General features: G+C 36.2%; 1 protein-coding gene across 5 annotated transcripts in view; it reads left to right on the top strand.

The window, feature by feature from the left end:
- Positions 1 to 5,797: 5,797 nt before the first annotated feature.
- Positions 5,798 to 9,328, top strand: part of LOC107729779 (RNA-binding protein Raly-like) — an 84,275-nt gene continuing 80,744 nt past the window's right edge. For all 5 annotated transcript variants that reach the window (XM_016540470.1, XM_016540468.1, XM_016540474.1 and 2 more), the window contains exon 1: positions 5,798 to 5,926. The gene's annotated coding sequence lies outside the window, so the exon portion shown is untranslated. The remainder of the gene's footprint in view (positions 5,927 to 9,328) is intronic.

The raw sequence follows: 9,328 nt of genomic DNA, 5'->3' as shown, positions 1-9,328 counted from the left end.
CTATTGACCTGCTTTTCTAAGTGCATATATAGAGGTCAGTATGGGATATTTTTCAAGAATTGCATCAAAACCAACTCTTCTGTGTTTTTCAGCACAGCAGCTTGTGCTCATGTGTCTTATGATGGAAAATCCCTGGCATTTAAAGACATTTGAACACTGGGGTTTCATGAGACTTGCAAGCGCTGTGGGAAATGCCTCCCTGAAGGTGTGAATTGGGAAAGAAATGCCAGGTTTAAGATGTTACAGTATACAGGTGTTACTGAGTGTTGTGAGTAGCTGACAAATTGGCTCAACATTAGCTCTTTTGAACTACCAGTCATGTCTAAGATCTATACAGTACTGTCCTCAAATGCATGACTCTTCTTAAATGCCAGGGACTCCCCGCTATCAGATAACTGGACAAGCTTTTCAAATGAGGGGCAGGCGCTTCTCAGCAAATGCCAAACAAAGTCCACTAGAGTCAATTCTGTCACGTTTGTTTTTGTTGTTGTTTTTGTCTTTTTCAAGCTTGAGTTTTGGGATGAACTTCCTTGGATGGGACACAGGGCCCCTAGTACATTCACTTTTGCGTCTAATTTTACATTTTCTTTCAAAAAAAAAAAAAATACAAATAATTTAAATTAAATGCAAATACAATTATACAAATTCTAATAATAATTTGAATTAATTATATATTTAAATTATTATAAATTATATTTAATTTATATAAATAGAAGTTATAATATAATTATAATAAACACACACACATGTATATATTCACCTTTGAAATGCCCTTAAAAACAATTATTATATAATTTAAATAAAAATACAGTTATAAAAATATAATAATTAGGTGATGTTGATTAAATAAAATAAAAAAATTTAAAAAAGGTGATATTAAATTAAAAAGCTATAATTATAAAATAAACACAAATTATAATACACACACGCATATATATATATATAGTAATAGTCCTCATTCTCGTTCTCCCCTGCCATTTCTATATCTATGATGTGTGAACGTGAACCAAGAACGCTTGTGTTCCTGTGTGCAGCGGGACATATCGACAGGCAAAAATCTGAGCAAACAAACATCAAAGCATGAATCAGTTCCACAGTTTTTAGTTTTTTGAACCTTTCTCTAAAAGGTTTTCGATATGCAGAGAACAGATAGCTCAGATATGCAGTGCATCGTTTGATGCCATAACACTGTTAAATTTCAGCCTGTACCCTTGGACCTCAAACTCCCATTCAGGTATTAGAATTTGCTGTAGTAGGAAGGAACGCACACTTAATCATGTAGATGGGTGTTGTGAGCTATAACGTGCATTATATTTTAAGGTTATAACCTCTGACTCCATGCGTCATTGAGATAGATCCTTATGCAGCACTGACCTGAGGAAGATATCAATACATTATTGAGTGGCTCATTAACCTAAAGTTCAACCCAGCCACTGTTCTGTGAAAAACATCACAAGAATGCAAATGACATTGTATATTTTCATACTGTTTGGGCTGTTTATTGCGTCTATAAGGGGTTCATAAAAGGGCTTCAGTTTAGGAGAAAAGCTAAAAGACATGGACTAAAAAGCCACAATATTTTACAGTACCTCAAATACTTTAGGTACTGTAAAATATTTCACACATTAGTGTTTATTCATAATCTCATTATAAATCCATCAATGAATTCCAATGTATTAAGCTAAATCCAGGTAATTAAGATAAATCATAGAGATTTTCATAAATAAGTTCAGCAAGGTCATCATAGATTTTCTTTCCTTTTTTGGACCCCTTAGGGAAAAGTCACAGAGATCTGGATGAACAGCTTCTGTCAGACTGATGTTATTGTGCTAGTGGTATGCAAATGCACACAGATGCATTGCATTTTAATGTTTACAATTCACAACAATGCCTCATCATGTATCATGCAACACAAAAAAAAATTGTTCAAAGCCGTAAATAAAGCAAAAATATTTTTTTTGTAAAAAAAAAACAACCTGTAAAAAAACCTTTTACAGTATTGCAGTTTTTCTACTTCAAAATTTCACATTATGTGTTGCTTGCCTTTTTATATAATTGTTTGTGAGATTTACTAGCAATTTTTGAGTGAAATTTATTTCTAATTTTTTCCAGTGTACTAAAGATTTTTAACGAATAGTTCACCCAAAAAGCACAATTCTGTTATGATTTAGTCTTCTGTCTAAAAATTAACTTAAACAATTTTCACTCAGAAATTGCTAGTAAATTTCACAAAGACATGGCAAGCAATATTCTGAATTAAACATGAAATATTGAAGTCAAAAGAAAATACATTTGTCTCCAGTGAACTTTAAAAAAATGTAAATATATAGTTTTTTTATATTATAAGTTTTTATTTTTCAGTGTATTTTTTCCATTCAAAAAGTCACCATTTACATAATTTGTGTCCAAAGTGAGTAAATAATGACAGAATTGTCGTTTTTAATTCCTTTAACCATTTTGAAAAAATGTCCATTGTCTTATTTTATTCCATTTGTTCTTTCTTGTTCTTATAGCACAAAAGAACCTGCAGAGCAAGCCTGGACATATGGTATTTTCTCGATCGTCTTCACCTCCATCACACTATCGGCCTCGTGTTTGACAATGTGTTAACACATGATCTCCGGGTGCTGTGGCATCATCTGACCTTTCATTTTTCTACATGCCCAGGACTGTCCTCATTTAAAAGGATCCTTTAGTGTTGACTTTAGGTGTTCAGTGCAGCGCCCAAGAATGATTGAGACTCCCGATTTGTCAATGTTTACAGTCAATGAGGGGTTGTATTAGTTAACGGCTGGCCATCGCTCTACATAATTACCTCTGGATTGACGAGTTAAAACGACCAAATTAGCATTGGATATTTCCACCTGATTTTTTAAGCAAGAACAGTGTAAGAGAAAGCATCGCTGTCATGCTGCTGACAGTCCAGACCTCTTTCAGCCGGTAATATTCAGCAGAGTGAGTAATATGCCCATTTATTTCGCTGCAAAAATGTCAAACACCCTCCCAAACATTGTATATTTATGATTCTGGCCTTCAGACTGAGTTACAGGGCTACAACCACCTCAGGTTTTTGTGGTATCTACTGTAAGTTGTTGCTTTTTGAAAGCATCAGAATTGCCTTTGACTAATGACTGTCTGGAAGAAAGATGTTGGACACGTGTTAGATGAAATTCCAAGGCAAAATTCTTTCTTTGTCTTCTTTCTGTAATGGTCTCTTTTACAGACAAGCATAAAATCGAGGCTCTTTTTGATATTGTTGTGGTGTTTTCTCGGAGGACCTGTGTGGCATTTAGCTTCTGTTTCTTTTGTATCGTATTTGAAATGAGCAAATCACAGTGCGACAAATCCACATAGATAACCAGTCTTTTGTCTACACCAGTCAGTTTTAATAGGATCTCTTCTTCAGGGCTTTTTTCCCCGTTAACAGGATTCAACTAATCTTGAGAGCACTATGGAGAGAGTTAAACTCTCAAGGGATGGTGTGAAGCTGTGAATTTGGAAGAGTTTCAACTGGAGCAGATGTGCGAGGACTAATGTGCGTTATTGGTGCTTGGATTTTTTTTTTCTCTCCGCTGCTCTTCTGTTTTGGGGTAGGTTGTTTCCTAAATCCTCATTCAGTTGTTTTCTCACTTACTGGCTTTCTGTTTCTTTTTCTACGCCGTCGCAGTTGACGTTTTCCTCCCACACTCCCTCAAAGTGTCACCTGTGCCTCTCACCTCCCATGTTATCATTAATAGTGGCATATCTATATTTGTTTGCCCTGATACATTTTTACTTCCCTCTGAAGAATTGAATTAAAATCTCGGGCTTTCAATTTAATTTTATCTTGTAGCTCTGGGCTCAAGGCTAAGCTGTTGCTTGCACACAGTATGATGTCTCCATCACAACGTAAACAAAAAAATAGATGTGAAATGGGCGCATAAGCCCCGCGGAGATACGGTAAATACCCGAGAAAAACATCTCGGTAATCCTTGCCCTAAGTGTCGCTGTCTGGCATTGTCTCATATCTTTGAGAGAGGCATGGCTGCTTGAGTGTGTAGTGCTGTGTGTGTGTGTGTGTGTGTGTGTGTGCGCGTGTGCGTGTGTGTGCGCAGAGACACTGTGTGTGGTGTGATGTGAACTTTTGATATACATTTTTTTTCCTAAGAAACTATATGAATACAGTTTGTAATCTCTTAGTTCACCCAAAAATTCTGTCATTATTTACTCACCCTCATGTACGCAATTTACGTTCAGTGGATACTCTCCAAAATGGCGCTAGGGTGACACGGAGGAGACGAATTGATGAATAAAGTCGTTATTTTTTTTTCTTTTGCGCACAAAAAGTATTCTCGTAGCTTTGTAAAATTACAGTTGAACCCCTGATGTCACATGGATTATTGCTGTGTCCTTGCTGTGTTTCTGGGCCTTGATCGTGTAAGGATCTTTGCTGTCTATGGAAGGGTCAGAAAGCTCTCAGATTCCATCAAAACTATCTTAATTTGTGTTCCGAAGATGAACGGAGGTCTTACGGGTTTGGAACGACATGAGGGTGACAAAATTGTCATTTTTGCTTGATATCCCTTTAAGATATTCAATGTGCACACAAATAGTCCAACTGTTTTTATCCTTCTAGAAATCAGAAATTTTGTAATCTGACAGCAACGAAATGGAATTACCCACAAAGTTGCATATAATACAATAGACCCTCTTAATGTTTGCAATAACTGCCATTCACAATATAAAAAAAAAATAATGGCATTGATGGTCCATGAAGAACCTTTAACATCCATGGAACCTTTTCATTGCACAAATCTTCTTTATGGTGGTAAAAAAAATAATGCTCTCAAGATTACTAAAATGTTAAAAGAAATGGTGTTTTTAAGAACTGTTCACTAAACGGTTCTTTAGAGTACAAAAAAGTGGTTCTTTTATGGCATTTCTGCATGCAAAACCCCCCTTTTGGAACCTTTATTTGAAGGACTACATGTTTTCTGCAATATTCAGTATGCATACTGTGTACACTACTCAATTTTCTTTTCTGCAGAAATAATAGTGTATCACAATGCTGTTGTAGACATTGTGTATTATTTCACATACTATTAAAAATCCCAGCAAACACAGGATGTTGCTGGAACGTTGTGACAACAGGCTGAAATGCTTGACAGTATTGTCTGAAGGTTGTCACAGTGCTGTCAAAATGTGTTTACTACGGTTCTGAACCATAAATTAAAATTCTACTAAGGTTACATGGACAACCACTGTACAACATGTACACATCACGGCCCTGAAGCGAAGCTCAGATGTCAGACTTTTCTGACATTACAGATATAGAATATAATGTGTTTGTTGGGTTTGAGCACTGGATTGAAGCGCTATAGGAATATTTGACAGACTGTTGAATTATTAACCTGGCCAATTGCATGACAGACAGTTATTTGATTTAAACTCTATAGCACAGTGTAAAAATAAAACATAGTAACAACAACACTACATTAAAAATAAGTTGGTGTAGAAACACTTGTCACTCAGAAATTGCTAGTAAATTGCCTCACAGTTTTATGTTCTGTAATGCCTAGGTTGTAGCCTGTCATTTCTGTTATGTTGCAATAAACAGAATAAAACAGCTTTTTCTAGAAGACTGAACTATTCATCTCACGCGAGTACATTTCATTTTAATGCTATTTATCAAAAATACTGTTCCTTACTTGGGTGCAAACTTTTTAAATTAGCAAATTACTGAGTATAATTACAAAATTACCGAGTGCACCTTTAAGTATAGAGAGATTGTGTGTCTCCCCCTGCGCGGTCGCAATGGTTTGCTCCACACCAGCGCTGTTTATACTGTTGAGCCGCTGCTTTCCTCAGTCATTGCGCCGCTAACAGCTCCTCCTCACTCTCTCTCTCGTTGCTCTTTCCACATTTTTGCTCTCTGACATTTTCACCGGTGAGTACTTTCTTCTCATTTTCTCTTGTCTTCATCTTTACCTCTTTTCTACGCCCTCTTTTGATTTGGGATGTGCTTGCGTTTTGTTCTTCTTCTGAGTTCAGCTGACACTCATCTAAAGCCGGTTTTACCTTCTTGGAGAGGCGGAACGTCAGGTTTTGGTTAACTTTGGTTAACGTGAGTCAGCTCTTGAGTATATTAGTTTCTTTATTTTGTACAATATCCTATAAAGGAGCAAGTGCTGGACACGATTTTGTTTTGCTTTTAAATATTTTTTCTTTCGTTCTTTGTATTTATCGGTTGGATGTTTACATGTAGTTCCTGATGAATTACGTCAATGAGAAAATACTTTTTTTGTTTCAAAGTTGTGGAGCGATTTTTTATATCGATCAAAATGATATTTTTTGTGTGAGGACTGATGTGATGTTTGCGTGTTTTGGAGCGCGTGTGAATGCAGCGCAGCGCGCGACTCTCCACTGCAGATCCTGCGAACATTTAAACACGTCTGGACTGTTGAATAACATCCTAGATCTGCTATTTCACCGCAGTTATCCATGTTATGCCACTGAGACACCGAAAATGTGGACATGCCGCGCAGATACCTTGACTTGATTTAGTTCACTGGGGTCTGTTTTCCAGGGTCATTCATTCCACGAAATGTGTGCCTTTTGCCTCCGTTTGGAAAAGGTGACACTAAAAACAAAGAATGTTTTTAGTGTTACTAAATTACATTTATTACATCTTGAGGCAAATTGTTAATATATGCTGATATATTTTGCAGTTGCTGAATGCTTTTATAAAAGTGACAGATTTTAAGTTTCATATATATATATATATATAAGAATAGGTTGGAGAAACGGGTCTGGAGACAGACGAAGTCATTCTCATAGAGAAAATAAAATATACTAGTAATAACAAAAGTTGGTGTCGGATTTTCATTGTTAAAGACATTGTTTACATATATTAGCACTAGGGACACCAAAGGCACCCTATTTGTGGAATGACCCTCCAAGCATGTTGTGAAATTGAATTCTGTGATTTTCTGGCTGCGTCTCAAAACCTTAGAGAGCTGTCTACTTAGGCAGCATTTTAGTGCATCTTATGTGTCTGCAGCAGTGGATAGCTGACTGGAAACATGCTTTGTGATGCCAAAAATGCAGTCAAAGTGGACCACCTTGTTTTAGCTGGTCTGTTATGCTGTCTCGTACAAAGTCTCGTATTCTTGCAAGTCAGCTGTAGCTTTTTAATTACATCTAATCACAAGAGCAACAGTTTGATCTGTAGAAGATGACTAATAAGTGTTTGTGATGTGCAACAACATGATGGTTTGAAATGCAATGCCTCTGAACGAAAATAAAAAATATTCAGAACTTAGTTTTTTGGTCATGTTCAGTCTGAAGGAGTTAATGGAATAACTGAACACACACACACACAAAACTTTTCATTAATGAAATGACATGTGATCGAGAACAAACAATGTTGAATATAGAGAAGACATACTTCTGTGTTGTTGCCACTTCATCTGCCGCAAGACTTTGTTTGGAGGTCATGGCAAACAAGTAAAAGATATTCTCCTGTCTCTTTTCCGATCTCATGCTTCTCGTCTCTACATATCGACATATATGCACCCACATGCTTCTTTTGAAAGTCCTCCATGACTCCATATGATCTTCATTGCATGCACTTTCGCTTTAAAAGTCCATTATTTCCAGTATGTGGCCAGGTATGGATTTTAGTATTAAGAAAAGCATACGGTTTGACCTTCCAAAGACATTGAAACACTTTAAGCCATTTGTTCACACCTTTTCTACAGTAATGCTTTTCATTACTCATGCCCTTCAATTTATGTGCTTCTATTTTTGATTATGAAAGATTTTGAAGGACTTATTCCCTGTTTACTGTCGCCATTAGATGAATAGTTTCGGTTATGCACAGCTTAATGTCTTTGTCATTAAATGACAGAATATTCCTTTAAGGAGATGTGACCGTGTACAGAGTGTTTTTGGGGTGATTTTTTGTTGTTGTTGTTTATATTGGTTGGTCCATTACGGTCTTTCTCGGCTTGTACTGCCGTTAGCTTATCTAGGGCATTAGTTGCCTACCTCAAGGACAGCCAAATCAAGTTGACCACTTACAGCTGCTGAATTCAAATAACACACTGCAGCACCAGCACAAAAATAGAGGCTTTTATAAAATAATGGGTCCATGCATTAAAATGAATCTACACATTAGGAAAAATGTACATAGTTTGTATGTTTGAATGCCAGTAAAATATGTTTGCATGCATGTTATGCAAAAAAGGTAGAATACTTACATTTGTATTTAAAGCAAAGTGATTAATCCAGGGAGAAAACAATGCAAAAATGCTACCAAATTTGAATGATTTAGTGGTTAGTGATTCATTCCAAACCTTCACACTTGTCAAAAAGTGGTATTCTATTGCTATGAATTATTTCTCAACTTCTAGAAATGTACTGTTAAGGTCACATGCTGTGTCTTGTGACTTCCCAATGTTCAAGATACTAACTATAACCCTGCTTTAAATAGTTAGCACCACTGAAGTGACATTGACATGGCAGTTGGATATATTTGGATTAGCTTGCAGCTTTGTCGTTAAAAGTTCACATATTATTAGTCATTATACCTTTTTTCTTCCATCACAAGGCAGTGGCAAAAATTACATTAAGCCAGCTAAATGTCAGGAATATTAAAGTCTCATGGGTATTTTTATGTTTTCAAACTTTTTCACATTCAGGCCATATTCATATTATTCGAAATATCAAAAATTAAAAAGGCTTGTTATCAGACTAATTAATTTGTTCGGTCAAGTCAAGCATCATGAATTAGAAATTTAGATTACATGTACATGAAAGTTTAATGAGTAAATTGGCGGTTGTGCTGTTAACACACTGTAGGTCTCTGTGATGTGTAATGAATTCAGTCAGTTTAGTCAGAGGAAATCATAACCTCATTATTTCACCCACATATATCAACACACACACACACACACATCATAGTGCTCTCATAGTTACTTGTGAATATATACCATAACTGCCAGCACTGTTTCCTATGACACTATAAAAATGCATGTAATTTTAACAGAAAAAGAATGCAAAAATGCTACAGTAAAAACCTGTTAACTAGTTCAGTTACCTTACCTTATACAGAAAAATGCTGAAATATGTTAAAAGACAATTTTGTTTTAAAATGCTGTAGTACAAAGTAAGGAATGCAAAGGAAAGGACATGTGGCCAAGTATGGTGTCCCATACTTGGAATTTGTGCTCTGCGTTTAACCCATCCAAGTGCACACACACAGCAGTGAGTAGTGAACAAACACGCGCGCACACACACACACACACCGTGAACACACACCCGGAGCAGTTGGGGGTTCGGTGCCTTG

Source organism: Sinocyclocheilus rhinocerous, unplaced genomic scaffold (genome assembly GCF_001515625.1).
Source record: "Sinocyclocheilus rhinocerous isolate Xijiao unplaced genomic scaffold, SAMN03320098_v1.1 scaffold218, whole genome shotgun sequence".
NCBI classification, from domain to species: domain Eukaryota; kingdom Metazoa; phylum Chordata; class Actinopteri; order Cypriniformes; family Cyprinidae; genus Sinocyclocheilus; species Sinocyclocheilus rhinocerous.
Note: the sequence above shows the minus strand (reverse complement) of the source record. Positions and strands in the feature narration are given on the sequence as shown.